Source organism: Quercus lobata, chromosome 4 (assembly GCF_001633185.2).
Source record: "Quercus lobata isolate SW786 chromosome 4, ValleyOak3.0 Primary Assembly, whole genome shotgun sequence".
NCBI lineage: Eukaryota > Viridiplantae > Streptophyta > Magnoliopsida > Fagales > Fagaceae > Quercus > Quercus lobata.
Genome location: NC_044907.1, coordinates 86709310 through 86729101, shown reverse-complemented (window position 1 = coordinate 86729101; position 19792 = coordinate 86709310). Strand labels below are relative to the sequence as shown.

Genomic DNA, 19792 nt, shown 5'->3' with positions numbered 1-19792 from the left:
GCTTAAAGTCATTTATTTTTTGTCACGATGTAAAAGTACAAATGTTGCTTCTATTACTAATCCCAAAATTGGAGTATTTTATTGCAAATAATTCAACATTAAAAAATGCTTCCAGATGTCCCCTAGCTCCGGCCTAATCATTTCTGCTTTCACACCCCCTACACAAATGTTTTAGCATTATATTTATTTGATAACTTAAAGAATAAAACTTAGTTACAAAATTAATTGTAGTCTAAATCAACAATATTACTCAATAAAATAAATATTACTTCATATTTTAAAAATCTAACCATTAAATTACATGTTTTTTACACTCTTAATACACATCAAATTTTGCACCAATATGATATTATTTACTATATAATCTATTAACTTATATTTTATGCATAATTTTAAAATGAAAAAATTTAAACAATTTATTGGTGACATATCTATTGATCTTTAATTTTTTAGAATTTTGAAAGGATGGAAGATATAAAAAGAAGATGTAATTCAATTGTTGTTTTGTCAAAATTCACAACTAATAAAAAGATATTAAGTAAGGTTGTAGGCTAAAGTTACAATCAGTTTTGTATCTAAAATTTGTCCCAACTTAAATATAAAAATGCTGGAACTAAGATAAGGAATTAGTCAAATGTATAACGGGTTGAAATCAGTTATAGATAAGGGTCATCAAATAGCCCATGACCCATGGGTTGGCCCAGTAACCCACTAGCCCACCAGGCTAATGGGCAGCCCAGCCCGGTAATATTGAAGCCCGTGGACGGCCCAGTAGCCCAATGGGATAGGCTATGGGTTGGTTTCTTTACCCATGGGCGCCCGGTGGGTCAGCCCGTTAGCCCAGCCCAGTAACCCGACACGTTAGCCTGACTCATTACCCAAAATTTATAACAAAATAATTTGGGAGTTGGGTGGGTGAGGGATTGAACTTTAGACATTATAAAAACTTTAAGACCACACACCTAACCACTAAATACTTGGAATGATTGTGATATAATATGCATAATAAATATATATTTTGGTATTAGTCTAGCTAGTAGCTTTGATTTTTAAAACAAAGTTACTAAGATGACTGTTGCCCTACCTCTGTGCCTCTGGAAAGAAAGTTATTAGTAATTTGACTTTTTTGTGTGTTTCTTTTGTGAAATATTTTCGAAGAATGAATTTTGATTGAAGAAGAAAAATAATTAGTGTTACCCATAAAAGATGTTAACAAAATTTGATAAAGGAATCTCAATGTTTGTAATAATTATTTATTCTCCTTTATGTATAAATAATAAAGCGGGAAGTTGATTATATAATAAATGCTCATAATATTGTTTTAGTTTATTATAATTCGAAATGTTTTTAGTCTAACGTAACTAATATAACATAAAGTTATAAAAGCTACTGTTGTAATTTATTAAACTAGTAACAATCAAGGAATCTCATAAAATATATATATATATATATATATTACATTTTTCTACCCTAAATAATATGTCACTTAATGCTTTGTCCCCTAAACACACACGTGCAGGCACACAAACAAGTTGAATTAAAATTATCACTTGAAATCACAATTTCAATTCAAACTGTATTTTATGGTTGTGTGAAATAGATGAATGTAATACTCTTAAAATAATTTATTTTCTACCCATACAAACTACAACCCATGGCCTAACCCAGTGCAATCACCAACTCTAACCTAGCAACAACACACATTGATGGCCAAAACACAAAACCAAATCCATCTCCAACAAAACTGAAACCGGTAACATGACCACCACAAAACCAAAACCACCTCATGGACAACCCTAAGGCCACTACCATGACAACCTCAAAATTGCTGCCACGACAAACACTAACAATCCACCGTAGCCATGACAAACACTGACAATCCACCCTAGCCACGACGCCAACCACCAAAACCAAGCCTAGGAACACCAGTGCCAACAAACCACCCCAGCCACAGTAACCATTGTCGCCACTACTAACCACCCAAATATGAAATAATGACCTAAATACGACAATGACAAGTGACAACAGACCAATGATGAGAGAGCTGAGGAGTGATAGCGAAGAAGTAAGAGAGAGAGAAGAGTGAATAAACAAATGGGAAAAATGATATAGATGTAACTATAGTAACATTTATATTTAGATGTATTTGTAGCATGTTGTAAAATATTTTGAAAAATGGTTCAAAAGATGGAGGGTTTTTATGTATTTTTGTGAATGGTGTTCTCTATTTTTTTGTGAATGGTGTTATCTATTTACATTTTTTTAAAGGACTTTTGCATGTTCTTAATTAGCTTAGCTAGGATAAAACAGCTATGATCATCACATTCTTTTATTTTCCACGGAAGGTCAACAATGTTTTATAAAAATATAATAAAAAATAGAAAGGTCTATGTGGCATGGACCCATGGCCATGTGCGCTTAAACCAGTGAGTTTTTTTTTTTTTGGTGGTTATTCTTTGTCTTTAGCGTTTGGCAAGAATAAAGAACAAGACAGAGACACCCACGTTGGATGAGCAAGATTGGTGAAGTTTTGGAATAGGAAAAGTATTGTCTTATAGTAGCTGAGAAAGAGTGCCTGAGACCACTTAGCAAACAATGAAGATCCAAGAAATTATAAAAGCATGCCTTATGGCTAGTCCTGATGACCACCAGCTCCACCTCCAATCCAGAATCCGAATATTTCAATCACCATGCGTTTGGGCGTTGGGGACGTGGGTCAGTCTTTGCTTGTGTTTGTCTCATTTATATTTTTTATGCTTGCGACAAATTTAGCGGTTTATTCATATCCAGTAGTCAGTAGAATATACTCAAAATAGACCTATGACTAGTCGTCACGACGCCAAGCAGTTCACGTAACAATAACAAAACAAAATGTGTCGAAGCAAATCGGTTGGAGTGGAATCATGAATGGGTGGAAAGGGGGATAAAAGTTGAAAGTTGAATATGCAAAATACAGATGTAGGCTTTTTTCCTAATCCCAAAATCCAATAATTATCAAGATTGGATTTTGGTTTTGGAGTGGAATACACTTTTTGCAAATCTTATACGGATAGTACAATATAAATATATAATTATCCTAAACTAATAAATAAAAGTATTCTAGGTAGTATTAATTAAAGTTCACTTAACAACAATAATTTATATATTCATTGTATTCAGAAATGATAAATGATTTTCAAGATTTAATTTTAGCAACAATAATTAGTATGTTCATTATATAAAGAAACAATATGTCTAATAAACTTAATTATAGTTCATCCTTTATTTTCATGCTAGTCCATCCTATGGAAAAATTTGAAATAAGCTCATAGATTACAGTATTTATCTCTTACCCAAGATTCGTCTTTTCCCTGACTCCATAAAAAAATATCATGGAGTTGCTACTGTGACTATGGTCTTAAAAAGGTATAATTTTTTTCAAGTTACACCAAGTGAACTTGTATAAACGAGCGGATTTTATTAAAAGAAAGAGTTTTCATAACACATACACACGAAATACAACCCAACTAGAAATCAACTAACTGAAACACCATACTATCAGGACTGCCACACAAGCCACAATTGAGAAGTTAACAACCATTACATACGGTGTACAAAACTCAACAGGAAAGTGGGTGCATGTATTATTGTACATGCACCCACTTTCCTATTAATAAAAATAGAAAGGTCCATGTCGCATGGGCCTATGCCCCATGTGAATTGGGTTTTTAATATTGCCAATAAGAATTGAGTTTTTGATACATTGTCAATGTGAATTGGGTTTTTGATATTACCAATGTGAATTGGGCTTTTGACAAATAAATTATCACGGGTTTAAACCATTGCTTTTGATTATAGATTTGAATTCCATTGATAAAATAGCATTGTCATGGGCTTGAATCATAGACTTTTGAAATATTGCCAAGGATAAGTAGTCTTGGGTTTTAAAAAGAATAGGATGTGTGCATTGGGCTCGTAAGGCCATTTTGGGCTTAGCTAAATGATGATCTACAACAAAAGTGGGCTATGATGACAAAAACATTTCGTCACAATATGCCCTTATTTCGTCACGAATACATATGGTGACGAAATGGTGACAAAACAACATTCGTCATCTAAGCTCCGTCACCTTATGTATTGGTGACAAAAATGTTTCGTCACCAAAAAAAAAGATAGGTGATGAAATTTTTTCGTCACCAATAAAAAATGATAGGTGTTAGTTTTTAGACCTCTTAAAAACAATTGATTTAACCTAGGTAATTAGCCAAGTTGTTACTTAGTCCAATTTAACAAGTCTAGGTTATCACAATAACAAAGATCAAATCATGCAAAGCAGCGGAAAATAAATAACACAAGATATGATCACCTAGGAAACCAAACCGGTAAAAACCTGGGGAGGAACTGACCTAACTATCCTCAACGTAAACTTGAATCCACTATCTTGAAAGAATCGAAGTTCATACAATAAGACTTACAAGCCCCCACGCTCGACTTCTTATTACTACCAACCAGTAGAACTTACTGACACGATCACGTGCAAGCTCCGAATCCACGGACTCCTTCTTTCTTGGATTCACCACCAGATACAAGCACACCCGCTTATGTTTTCTTTAAGCTTCAATGGCAGCAACTGAGTTGATCATCAAGGTGTAGATAAATCTTCTCCTTGAAAACCCTAAGTTTGTGTAAAGGAAAGCTCCTCTAGATCTCACAAGAGATTTACACAAACCGCAATATGAGCAACACTAAAATGTGGCTAGGGTTTGCCTTTTATACTTAAGACAAATTAGAAACCCTAAAAACGTTTTAAAACAACTAGGGCTGAGTTGGAAATTCTACAGAAAAAACATTCTGCCTGAGCTTCGATTGATCGAGCCAGGCCGAAATGCATTAATCTTTTCTGCATTAAGCTCGATTCCAACTTTACATAAATGCACAACTTTGAGTAAGACTAAAACACTTCTAAACACATTGTTTTAATCATGGTTTGCCAATAATACAAATTAGAGTTCTAAATACATAAAATCCTAAGTCTTTAGAACCTAACAAACTCCCCCTTTGACAATCCATGACAAAACACAACTAGAAGCTCAAAGTTTACAAAATAAAAGCCCTTTACAAAAAAATAATGCTCATAAAACAAATTCAATCCTAACTACTATCCATCAGTTGCAAGTATAGACAGCAGTTCAATTGAATCAACCTGTATATTTCCTGAAACACTAAACAAAATGCATAACCGCATGTGTGGAAACAATACAAGTAAACAAATTAAATTCTTGATTTCAAACAACACACAATAAAGACATATAACAATGAATAACACATAAATAAAAATCAATAAATAGTTTGAAACAAGAAACATATAAAGTACTAACAAAAAATACTCCCCCTAACATGAATATCCCATAAAAAACATGGCAAGAGCAAAAAAGGTAAAATACAATGTGAAACACCTAGATACAATCTAAACTCCATAAGCTCCAACCAAAGAAATACTCTCCCCCTGAAAACAAAAACTCTACAAAGTACTCCCCCTTTTTGTGACGGAATGCCAAAGGGCAAACAAAATCCATCATCAAAAGGGAGGTGGTCTAAACTGCGCCAACTCCGCACGCAAGGCACAGATCTCATCGAGCACGTCCACCAAAATCTGTCCATGAGCCACCTGAACGGTCAAGACATGATCCAACGTACGTCGAATGTCTGAATCATCCGAAGTAGTCGGTGGAGGAACATCAGCATCAGCAGCAGCACCCGATGTCTCAGCAGCATCAGCACCTGTAGAAGAGAGAGGAGGGGGAACAGCACTAGATGACGCACCCCTAGGACGCGAAGGAGCAACTCTCAAGTGAGCAGCCCTCTGTTTAAGAAAGGTGGCACCTATGGGAGCAACAACATGCACAGGCTCACCAGACGGGAAACCATCTAGACCTAAAAAGAGCAAAATCCTATGAATGAAAATAGGATGAATAAGCGCATGCCCGACAATAGAACTCCTATGAACCTCGTTCAAAGAACGAAGGAACAAATGAGGGAAACTGATCGACGCACTAGAAACAAAATCATACAAAAACACACATCGCTCTAGAGGGATGGTACAGAAATGAGAAATAGGCTACAACGAATGACACGCTATCCTAAAGAAAAGATAGGCAGTCTCAGTAAGCTCAGCGGACGTGATCCAAGGATCAGAACCTCACTAGATAGATGACCCAGTGATGTATGACATGACAACATCTAAAGAGGGTGACTCATCATAGGGATAGTCAGGCTCCCGAACAACCGGAACCCCAAGAGCCTCAACCACTACCCGAGGGGTAATGGTGAACTCAACACCTCGTATCCAACTCCTAACAAGGGTGTTGGAATCATAGACGTGGCAAGAGAGGTTCGAGAAGAACTCTCTAATCAGGGCGGTCGGGGGTGGATGATCTATCTCTAAAAGAGGCAGCCAATTTCGAGAGTCAAAGTTAGACCTAATGGCCGGATCAAGCTCATCTAAAACTACAGCACGCTCAGCCCAAATCTTACACTTACTGTTCAAAGTATCAAAGGCCTCTCTGCACTTATCGTTCCTAAACACCTCACTCCTAGAGGGAGACTCAGAGGAAGTGGAAGGGGTCCTATGGGCTCTAGTTTTCCTAGGCATGGTGCTAGGATAAGGACCAAAACACAGAGCAAAGGAACAAAAACAAAAAAAGACAAAACCAAGGGCAGACTACAAGTTAGTACATAAAAAATATAGAACAAAAATCTATATGATGCATGAACAATTTAAATGGCATGATGCATGTCCTAATGCAGTGAAATTAAGTCCAAAAAAAGTTCAAATTCACAAAATTGGCTTGAATATAGAGGTATTAACACAAAAACCCCAAAATTTGGAAAAACACTTGATCAATTTGAAAGATATTGACGAATTGATCATTATACATGATAGAGTTCAAAAATTAATGACCAAATACATAAAATCAACAAGCCAATTTCTTCAATTTAACCCAATTTGAACAAAATCCCCAATTCGGATCAATTTCAAACCCTAGAATTTTCAATTTTTCAAAAACCACAAAATTGATCAAATTAAACTACAAGAATCATGATAATAACATCCTAGAACAAAAAACCAATGATCAATTTCACCAAAAATGGTTTGCATCATCAAAAACCCCAAAATATGAAAAGTGCCGAAAATACCCAATGAATATGCATGAAAAATGCATGAAAACATGAAATAAAATGCAAAAGGAAGGGCAAAAAGGACTTACCAGCCTTGGAAGACAAAAATCTTGCAAAAATTTCGGAAGAAAACGACAAAAAATCCTTGGTGGAGCCTAGCCAAGTCAGAGAGAGAGAGGAAAGTTTGAAAAGTTTTGAAAAAGTGTCTTTGGAAAAGTCCAATCTGACTTTTAAAAAAACATGATTCACGAGTTTCGATCGATCGAAAAACAGCCTCGATCGATTGAAACAGACAGAGACTTTAACAAAACAATTTTAAAAGAGTTCGGTTGATCGAAAAACAGTTTCGATCGATCGAAATAGACAGAAGCTCTCTCTAACAAATTTAAAAAATTTCAATCGATCGAAAAATAGAATGGATCGATCGAAATGGGCAGAGGCTCACTAAATTTGAGGAAAAAACACAGTTTTTTGAAAAAAATTCAGAATCAACTCAAAGCATTGAAATTTAAGAACAAAATGCATGAGTATGTGATGATGTGATTTTCAAAAACAAGAATTTTAAGCCCAAATTTCCCAAAAATAAAATTTCTTGCATTCTCCATAAATTTTCAAGCAACAAATTAATTTTGCACAAAATTCAAAGTATTTGCAAAACATGGTTGGTCAGACCATAAACATACACAATAACATGTATAAAGTTTAGCAAAGAGTAACTTGTGTAGTGTGTGCAACTAGCAAAAACTTGAGATACATGTGATGTGATATGTGAATAGCAATCAATCACAAAGTCTACAAAATTCATCACAAAGAATTTAAAAGAGACTATCACCTAAAGAGTTACATCATATAACTCCCACATCTCCTAGACCATAAGCTTGCAATTATGTAAGTTTCTTGAATTTATGCCTCATAATATACACACCAATTTTAAGTCATGTGATTTTGGCATCAGGCTTAATAGTACACACCAATTTTAGGTATTAAGCAATTTAAACCGAGGCTTCACCTTATGTTCTTTTTGTGTATGTGCTACACTTTCTCGAGTACAAAATCTTATGATATGCACTAAAGTGTTCATAATTGGCTAGTGAATAGTGGTGAGATGGTTATTTATGCCTTTCTCTAAAAGTTCAAGTCCGACAATCAAAGACATGTGACTTCAAGATTAAGATAGAGTAATCAAAAACCATAAACATTTTTCCCACACAACATGCACTATAAAGTTTCAACTAGTAAAGTGCAATAAGTAAGCTCATTAAAGCTAAACAAGGTACAAACGACATGTTATGTGAAAATAAATTGACCAACCTTGTTCTTCAAAAACCAAGAAGAATAGTACAAAATACAATTTGCTTCCTTTTTCTTCCTTTTTTCTTTTTTTATTAAAAAAAAAAAAAAAAAAAAAAAAAAAAAAAAAAAACCTAGAATGAAATGCATGAATGTTATGCAATGCAAATCCTAGAAAACAAAATAAAAAAACAAAACGCAACCAAAGAACAATGGTCACAAAGGGTAGAGCAATGAAGCACAAGGACCAAGAAGACCAAGACAGATCAGGGACACATAATCACACCAATTACTTGACGAAGAGTCTCAAACTTACTTCTATCAAGAGATTTAGTGAAAATGTCGGCATTCTGATGTTCAGTAGGAATATACTCAAGACACACAATCTTTCTGTCAACAAGATCCCTAATGAAGTGATACCTAATCTCTATATGCTTAGTCTTAGAATGTTGAACAGGGTTCTTAGATATGTCAATAGCATTAGAGTTATCACAGTAAACCACCATGGTATCTTGGGATATCCCATAATCAGTTAAAACCTTTTTCATCCAAAGAAGTTGTGAGCAACAACTTCTAGCAGCAATATATTCTGCCTCGGTAGTAGACAATGACACAGAATTTTGCTTTTTACTCATCCAAGCAACAAGATTAGCTCTAACATAAAAACACCCACCAGTGGTGCTTTTTCTATCATCAACATTACCAACCCAATCAGAATCAAAGAAACCAGCAAGAGATAGATTAGACTCTTTACTATAAAATAATCCATAATCATAAGTTCCAGCAACATATTTAATTATTCTTTTGACAGCATTTAAGTGTGAAACTTTAGGATTAGATTGAAATCTAGAACAAATACCAACACTAAATGCAATATCAGGCCGACTAGTAGTCAAATATAAAAGACATCCAATCATACTTCTGTATAATGTAACATCAACAGACTCACCTGACGGATCATTTGTTAATTTTGCATTGGCGGCCATTGGTGTTCTAGCATGGGCAGCATTGTCCAGTCCAAATCTCTTGACTAGATTCTTTGCATATTTTGCTTGGTTGATGTAGATCCCTGAGTCCGTATGCTTCACCTGTAATCCCAAGAAATAAGTTAGTTCACCAACCATACTCATTTCAAACATCGCCTTCATTTCATCTGCAAAAGAATGAGCAAGAGAGTCATTAGTAACACCAAAAACAATATCATCAACATAAATTTGAGCTACAACAAAACTGTTCTTATCCTTTCTTATGAAGAGAGTAGTGTCTGCAAATCCCCTTTTGAAGCCATACTCAGTGAGATATGCAGTCAATCTATCATACCAAGCCCGTGGAGCTTGTTTCAAACCATACAGAGCTCTCTTCAATTTATACACATCATCCGGTCTGTGAGGGTCAACAAAGCCTTTAGGTTGTTCAACATATACTTCTTCTTGCAGCATTCCATTCAAGAAAGCACTTTTGACATCCATTTGATATAGCTTGAAGTTCAGATGACTAGCTATAGCCAACAGTATCCTAATAGATTCCAATCTTGCTACCGGAGCAAATGTCTCATCAAAGTCAATCCCTTCCACTTGTGTGTAACCTTGAGCAACAAGTCTTGATTTATTTCTGATAACGGTGCCATGTTCATCTGACTTGTTCTTAAAGATCCATTTAGTTCCAATTACATTTACACCCTTTGTTCTAGGAACTAATTCCCATACATCTTTCCGAACAAATTGATGAAGTTCTTCATGCATAGAGTTTACCCAATCAGCATCTTGAAGTGCTTCATCTACCTTTTTCGGTTCAAATTGGGACAGATAGCATGAGTGTGTAATTACACTTAAGGCTTTTGACCTTAATCTCATGTTATCATTCAGACTTCCCAATATATTTGAGGAGGGATGATTAAGCCTTACTCTAGAGGAAGGACCTTTAACTAGAGATGTGGATGTACCTTTCTGTTCTGATGAAGGACTAAACTCATGTTGAACCTGTTGAGTCTCATGAACCGGAGTGGATGGTTCAGGACTTGATGGCAAAGAAATTGCATCATTCAACACCATTAGCTCCTCATCACTATATTTCCCAACATAATCAACAGGAAGTGAGTCATTAACCTCCATAGGCTTATCTTGAACAGGAGCAGTACTTTCTGAATGTGCTTCTGGACATACTACATCATTGATCATAACATTTGACGATTCCATGACAGTTTTGGTTCTCAGATTATACACTCTATATGCTCTACTAGTAGAGGAGTACCCTAGAAAATATTCCTTGTCACTCTTTGCATCAAATTTCTCTAGGTTCTCTCTATCACGTAAAATGTAACAATCACTACCAAATATCCTAAAATACTTAACGACCGGCTTCTTTCCTCTCTAGAGTTCATAAGGAGTTTTCTTGGAATCAGGTCTGAAATACACCCGGTTGAGTGTATGGCAAGCAGTGTTAACTGCTTCTCCCCAGAAAGATTTTGGCAATTTTTTATTGTGCAGCATGACACGTGCCATCTCCTGAATGACCCTATTTTTCCATTCAACTATTCCACTTTGTTGTGGTGTCTTGGGTGAAGAGAACTCTTGATGTGTGCCCTGTTCATTGCAGAAGGTAGCCAGCTTGGTATTCTCAAATTCTCTTCCATGGTCACTTCTAATTCTGGCTATCACAATATCTTTTTCAACCTGCAATTTCTTACACAGATGTATCATCTTCTCAGGAGCCTCAGCTTTATCTTTCAAAAGCACAACCCAAGTATATCTGGTAAAGTCATCCACAACCACTAGAATATACTTCTTTCCTTCTAAACTCTGAACTCGAGCAGGACCCATAAGATCAATGTGCAGTAACTCCAGAGGTCTTGAAGTTTGAACACTAGCCACAAATGGATGTTTAGATTTTATCTGCTTACCTATCTGACATGGTCCACATATGCACTTATCTATCTTCTCAAACTTAGGTAAACCAACAATAGCATCACATTTGGAAGTCTTTTCTAACTGCTTATGACTTGCATGCCCCAATCGTTGATGCCACAAATCAACTTGATCAATCTTTGCACTAAAACACATGTTGCTTATGCTTGGTGTTAATCCATAATAGTTGTCCGCTGTCCTTACACCAACACACATACAGTCACCTCCTTCATCAAGTATCTCACATTCATACTTAGTGAAGAGAACATTCAGTCCATTGTCGCAAATCTGACTGATGCTGAGTAAATTTGCCTTCAGTCCATCAACATACCAAACATCTTCAAAGACTGGTAACCCTGGGATGTCCACAGTTCCAATGCCTCTGATGACAGATTTGCTTCCATCTCCAAAAGTGACTGTCCCAATCTTTCCTTCAAAGAGGGTCTTGAATAATCCTTTGTTTCCTGTCATATGCCTGGAACAACCACTATCCAAATACCAAAGACAAGAATCACATGCTTTTAAGGCGGTTAAGGCAGTATAACACAAATAATTATTACCACATATGATAAGACTAGGACGTCCAAGAAAAGATTTAACAAACTCAATAAGTGACAAATACACAGAGTAAGCAAGTTGATGAATAAGAAAAAAGAATTTCCAAGAATCCATAACAAAGGGGTCAAGGATCAGCTCAGTGATCAAAAGATCAACAACAAAAGAGCAACCTGCTCTGATACTACTTGTTAGTTTTTAGACCCCTTAAAAACAATTGATTTAACCTAAGTAATTAGCCAAGTTGTTACTTAGTCCAATTTAACAAGTCTAGGTTATCACAATAACAAAGATCAAATCATGCAAAGTAGCGGAAAATAAATAACACAAGATATGATCACCTAGGAAACAGAATCGGTAAAAACCTGGGGAGGATTTAACCTAGCTATCCTCAAGGTAAACTTGAATCCACTATCTTGAAAGAATCGAAGTTCATACAATAAGACTTACAAGGCCCCACGCTCGACTTCTTATTACTACCAACCAGTAGAACTTACTGACACGACCACGTGCAAGCTCCAAATCCACGGACTCCTTCTTTCTTGGATTCACCACCAGATACAAGCATACCCGCTTGTGTTTTCTTTAAGTTTCAATGGCAGCAACTGAGTTGATCATCAAGGTGTAGATAAATCTTCTCCTTGAAAACCCTAAGTTTGTGTAAAGGAAAGCTCCTCTAGATCTCACAAGAGATTTACACAAACCGCAATATGAGCAACACTAAAACGTGGTTAGGGTTTGCCTTTTATACTTAGGACAAATTAGAAACCCTAAAAATGTTTTAAAATAACTAGGGCTGAGTTGGAAATTCTGCAGAAAAAACATTTTGCCCGAGCTTCGATCGATCGAGCCAGGCCAAAATGCATTAATCTTTTCTGCATTAAGCTCGATTCCAACTTTACATAAATGCACAACTTTGAGCAAGACTAAAACACTTCTAAACACATTGTTTTGATCATGGTTTGCCAATAATACAAATTAGAGTTCTAAATACATAAAATCCTAAGTCTTTAGAACCTAACAATAGGTGATGAAAGTTTTTCGTCACCTAATGTTTTCGTCACTAAACCTTACTTTCAGTGACGAAATATTTCTTCACCAAATGTATTTTTTTCCAATATCAATAGATTAGGTGAAGTAGTTTTTCGTCACCAATTGTTTTTTTTTATTTATTTATTTATTTTTATTTTTTAATTTCAATAGATTAGGTGACGAATTATTTCGTCACCAATTTTTGCTTATAGTCAGATATAGTTTATATCATGACCCAATGTAAATAATGAGATATGAAATATTTGTGGACCAATGGAATGAGAAATATTAATGGAGGCCCAAAATAATTTATGGGTGATATTTTGGTATTTTGTGGTGAATAAATAAATGTGATTAAATAGGATTGGGATATGTGGCATGAGTGAAAAAAATTGTACCTCAACACCTTGTTTTCTCTTTTGAGCCAACGGCTGGGCTAGACCAAGTTTGGACACTTACTTTTTTTTTTTTTTTTTTTTTGTCATAGTCCATCTACAATTCCAAAGTCATGTTTGGGAATGGAGGAGCTGCTAGTTGTCAATGTAAAGGAGTTTTGGGTAGTTCAATCAGGCCAGAGAGAGATTGAATCTCATGGTGCTAGTCGGAGTTTGAAACTCTTCAAGCAAAGCCATTTGTGCAAATGGGTGGAAGTAGAGAGTTGTCTCTTGCGTGAGTCTACCACAGATTGGTCATAGTTGTTGGATCTTGTGTATGTGTTTTCCATGGGGGAAACCATGGAGAGGTGTTGAAGAAGAAAAAGAAGGAGATGGGACTCGGGTTTTATTTTGTTTAGTTCAACAATTTCAAAATTGGAGGAGAAAGAGAGTAATTTTATTGAGTTTTGTACTTGGGAGAGAGATTTTTTTTTAATTATTATTATTTATTTTTAAAATATTATTGAGGTGAAAAATTGTGGGAACAGCAAATCCCATGTGACAAGCTTTAAGGAAGTCAACAAAAAGTAAATGATTTAGGTTTTATAGTATGTATATATATATATAATTAGGTAACGTTTATATAAAAACAAAAAAATTAGCGGCAACACAAAAAATAATAATAAATGAAAAATATAAATGTATGCTGGCTTCAATCATCCGTGTCATTTTTAAACCTATTTAGACTATTATTTGATTTATTATAAAAACAATTTAAATTTGGAAAGAAAAGTGTACAGATGGGATAAGGGAAAGAAAGCTATTTAAATTTGATATGAATAGTTTTTTCGAGTAGGGGGATAGGGAGGCATATGACAACAAATTATTAAATAGTTATTATTAAAAGAAGGGTTTTGTTAATGGGCACCTTACGGTGCTCATTAACAACAGCTTTTTGCACATCTTTTTTACTTTTTGCAATTTTTTATATTTTTGACAATTATTTAATAATTTTTTTTATCTTTTTTGGCAATTCTTTTAATAACTTTTTGTCCTTGTGGGTTGAAATCAGTTGTGGACATAGCATTTGTTTTTATTAGTACTTTGACATTTTTGTGTGTTTCTTTTGTGAAATATTTTCGAAGCATGAATTTTGATTGAAGAAGAAAAATAATTTGTGTTACCTATAAAAGATGTTAAGAAAATTTGATAATAGAATCTCAATTTTGTTGATAATTTATTTATTTTTCATTAAAATTTATGTATAAATAATAAAGTGTGAAGATGATTATATAATAAATGTTCATAATATTGTTTTTAATTATTACAATTGGAAATTTTTTTTAGTCTACCGTAACTAATGTAACATAAATTTATAAAAGCTACTATTAGTATTTATTGAACTAATACGTAACAATCAAGGGAAATTACAATCAATAAAAGTGAACTAATATTTCAATTTACGCTTTGTCCCCTAAAAACACCCACGTATGCACACACACACAAGTTAAATTGAAATTGTCACTTGAAATCACAATTTCAGTTCAAACTCTGTGTTAAGGTTGTGCGAAATAGATGTGTGTAATAATATAAGCACTACTCTTAAAATAATTTATTTTCTACCCACACTAACTACAACCCATGGCCCAACCCATTGCAACCACCAACTCTAACCTAGCAACAACCCACATTGTTGGCCAAAACCCAAAACCAAATCCACCTCCAACAAAATTGAAATAGCTAACACGACCACCACAAAAGCAAAACCACCTCATGGACAACCCTAAGACCGCTTCCATGACAACCCCAAAACTGCTTCCACGACAAACATTGACAATCAACCCTAGCCACGATCAACCACCAAAAACAAGCCTAGCAACACCAGCGCCAACAACCCACCCTAGCTACAATAACTGTTGCCCCCACTGCCACCACCCAAATGTAAAATAATGCCCTAATCCAACAATGACAAGTGACAACATAGCGAAGAGGTAAGAGAGAGAAGAGTGAATAAACAAACGAAAAAAAATTTGAGAAAACATGTGGTTAGGAGCTGGCGTAAAATGCCAGATTTACACCAGCAATCAGTGTTTTCCATGTCATACATTTAATGAAAAACCCATACACCCTATCACACATAATTTTATTCCTCACACATGTATCAAAGAGAGACTCTATCAAGCATGCCTAGACCTATTCCATCTACTCCTTTGCTCTTACCACCGGAACGAAACTCCACCCCGCCGATGGCGCCGCCGCACCTAACCTCAAGGTTTGTTCTGATTTCTCTTTATTGTTTGATTAGTTATTTCCCCAAACTTTGTGTTTCGAAATTTTGATGGGTTTGGGTTATTTTTTGGATATCAATCTATTCATATTGGTATGGGTTTTGTTGATTTAGTATGGATTTTGCTTCTTATTTGTAGTATTTTCATGGGTTTTGGTTGGATTCTTAAGTGGTAGGTTAATTTAAACCTAAAAAAGTCTGATTGTATCAAATGAGTTTGCTGACAAAGAGAGTGTCGTTTCATGTAATTCTGAGCCTCAATGACAGAATTTGCTATTATCTACTACCTTAAATGAAAAAGTAAATCATCTTGCCAAACTTAGTTTAGAGAATCTTGTTATGATTGGCCTTGATGACAAGAAGATACAACCTGTATTATCATCTGAAGATTTTGGATCTTTAGGATTTGATGTGAATGATGAATTTGAACAGCCAGATAAATTGACGAGCTCTCCAATTGCAGATTTTAGAGTTCCATCTCAATTAGTTCAGAGATATGTGAAAGGTTTATGCTGATATAAAGCTTGATTTTGTGAATCTTTAAGTGGCACTCTATATCTTGCATCAGCTCCACATGAGAAGTACCCTGAAAAGCACGAGTTTAAAATACATTATAATAGCACATTTTATATCCCCGTTAACGATGCTCACCAGGTAAACAATCCTATGTTTGATGTTTTCTAATGGCATTAGAAGATGCTATCTAATGCTGTAATTCAGAAGGGTAATGTGGGCTTCAAAGAACAACTTAGAGGATGTTTTGAATCCATCTAGAATTTCAATTATTCTATAACTACTTATATATGTCTTACACACACTTCTCATCATTGACCTATTCCAGCAAGCACGAATTAATGATCAATCCTTTTTGACAAATTTTACATCTTTTCCTAGGCTAAAGTCCGTGGATTCCAACAGGATGGTTTACACCTCCAAGCAAGAAGTTAGAAGTATGGCAAGGTTTGTCTTCCTCATAATTTATAAACTTCTACATTCAGTCGTAGAACGTGAAGAAGGAAATAATTGTTTGACTAGCTCGTTTTACATAGAAGAAGCAAGAGCGGTTGGAACTCAAAAAAAGTTTCGGATAGGTTCCTTCTATTTTATATCTTAATAGTTCAAATTTGTAGTGCAAGGAAATAAAGATTTTGTTTTATAAGATTTCCTATTTTGATTATAATGTTTGTTCTTAGCAGTGTTTTTGTCCTGATTCTAGGCTTGTTATGTATATTTCTAGGTTTGTTATGCATATTCCTCAAGTAGATTGTATATTTCTAGGCTTGTTTTGTATATTTTTTAATTTGTTAGTCATAGTCTTTTTCTTTGTATAAAACTTAAGCTCACCTATTTGTTTTGATGTTATTTTAATAGGATGACAAAAATTCCTCTCAAGGCATGGATACTGTGGTTAATTGGGTACCTTTCGGTTGGCATGGAGTTTGAGACTAAGTAGCATGGATACTTCCACAATGTGGTTGATTTTGAAACTTAGTAGCATAAATAGTGAGGAATTTGGCTATGTGACTTATAAATTTTTTGTATTCTACATTGGCTCTGATATGACACAAGCTTGTCTGAAGTTGCAAGGAGTGCATGTTGCTAATGTTGATAGAGAGCGTATTGATAATGTTGATAACAGCGCAGAGATAAGTGATGGCTAATAAGGCATGCTTGCTAAGGATAGAATGCTTGTTGGTTGCCCAGTTTTGGTCAGATTATCAAACTTGGATAATTGTTTGCATATTTTAAAATTGCAGACAAGTGTAAATTGCAACTTTGTACAATGGATTATTGGAGAAATTTGTACCAGAGCTAAGCAAATTATCACAGGATTAGTACGAAAGGCTAACAAGTTGGAAGCTAAAATTCTGCAGTTAGAGAAGGCTTATTAGTTTGGCATGTGAAAGCAAATGGCCAAGGACTTGTATTTAGAATTGGCGAATTGTAGTTTAGTTATTGTAAAAGATTGTAGTGACAATTGTTTTGAAAAAGTAGACAGTTTCTTATCCTATTTAATGTAATGACAATTGTAATGGCCACTCATTATATTATATTGTAATGGAAATTGAAATGCATTTCTTGCAATGGAAATTGGCATTTAGTTGATTTGCCTTAATATTGTTCAACAACTTGTTCAACATAACACCACATAAGCTTGTTCAATATCACCATCATATTGCTCAATAGCTTGTTAAAAAAAAACACCACATAAGATAAATAAATTTAGTCGAGTTGCTTTAATACTTAGTTGTTAACATAAAGGCTTTGTAAACTATTATCCAACAAAAAATAGGATACTTATGTCCAATATCACCATCATATAAGCTTAACCAAAGGTCCTACCTAAGATCAACATAAAATAGGTTACTTTTGTCCATTAACACCATCAAATAAGCTTATGGACAGATGTACAAAACAGTAACCATAAAAGGTTCAAACAATCAAAGGTCCTAATATATAAAAGGTCCTACAAAACTAACACTGCTACTACCCTTCAATCTTTTCTAGCTCAATTTCCAGCTCTTCCTTTTCCAGCACCAGTTCCAATTCCTTTTCCAGCTCCAACTCCGTTTCCATATCTACCAACTCCACTACTTCCAACAAAACTTGTTTGGGTTGAGACCTATAATAATAGATACATTTGACCATATGGTAAGCATGTATGCCCAACAAGATCAATGACCAAAATATTGGCAATATGCAAATAGCAAGCACAATGTGTAGTATATAGAGAGTAGAGAGAGTTATGTGTCAATTACTTGAGGTTTTATAACTTCCTGAACATTCTATAGTGCAAAAATTTAAGGTGGTCCAGGCTGTAGAATGGCTCTCTTGAGTCTTGAACACTTCCTAAGAATAAGACACAGAACATGTTAGTTGTGAACACTTCCTGGGTTGGATGTTAGTTGTGGCTTGTTATTCTTTATGTTCAATTTGTAACTTGATTGATTATTGTACTTGGGGCGATTGATTGTAATGTCCCCAATTGTATACATCCTATATGCTTGGGTAACTATTTTTTTGGTATCAATAAAGTTCCATTACTTATCCAAAAGAACAAACTTGAAGTGCCCCAAAATGTGATAGTCTTTCTTTCTTTCTTTTCTAAGCCAAATTTGGTATACAGTAGAGAGTAAACGAAGAAATATTACTACTTGTATTAGAGATCTACACAAGACATGACCCAAAGAAATGCATATGTGTAATCATATAGAATTAAAAATCAGAGATCTACAGCCACTGCCACCAGAGAAATGAAAACAAGGAAAACACAGTAGATATTTTAAGCAAAATGAGTCCATATAGCTGATTATCTAAAGATCTGTTATTTTTAACAAAATTAATTAATTAATAATTAACAAAAAAAAAAAAGGAACAGAAATGAAATTTGGATCCAAGATCTACTACAGCAAATTGTGGTCCGTTAAAATTCTGAGAAAATGCAGTAAAATTAAATTAATAAAAAAAGTAAGTTTCTGAGTAAATGAATCTACCACTAGTAACTAACTAACTAACTTGTTCCCTTTAAATTACATTACATTACTCCAGTATTTCAAAAACCATACACAACCAGCCCAACATGAATGATATGTAAGTAAGTATTAACATAAAGAATCCAGACTAGCTGGGGAAAAAAAAAAATCACGATCAGATTTTTTTTAGGGTTTGAACCTACCACTTAAGAATCCAATCAAAACTCATGAAAACACCAAAAAACAGCAAAATTCATGCCAAATCAACCAAACCTATACTAATATGAATAGATTGATATCCAAAAAAATTATCCCAAACCCATCAAAATCACGAAATCCAAAAATTGGAGAAATAGAAAATCATAAAAGAACAAACCTTGAGTTCAGTGCGGCGGCGCCAGCTCCAGAGACGACGTGTGCAACGGCGGGGTGGAGCTCCGGTGCTAAGAGGAGAGGAGGAATCTGATTTGGGGTTTGTTCGAGACTATCGTGTAGTTTGATTGAGGATTGAAGGTTTATGTGAGCTGTGATTGAGTGTATTAGAATGTATTGGCTTTTCATTAAAAAGCTGAGGTGGCACTATATTGTTGGTGGCGTAAAAGAGTTGGTTTACGCCAGCTCCGGGCAGAAGTTATTCTAATAAAAAATGATATAGATGTTGCTACAATAACATCTATATTTAGATGTAAAATATTTTGAAAAATGATTCACCAGATGGAG

General features: G+C 34.8%; 1 long non-coding RNA gene across 1 annotated transcript; it reads right to left on the bottom strand.

Annotated features, from left to right (window-relative positions):
- Positions 1-17927: 17927 nt before the first annotated feature.
- LOC115986408 lies at positions 17928-19541 on the bottom strand. Its single transcript, XR_004090722.1, has 3 exons — positions 19449-19541; positions 18359-18415; positions 17928-18222 (listed from the first exon to the last, which is right to left on the bottom strand). It is a non-coding gene; the product is annotated as an uncharacterized LOC115986408 (long non-coding RNA).
- Positions 19542-19792: the final 251 nt, after the last annotated feature.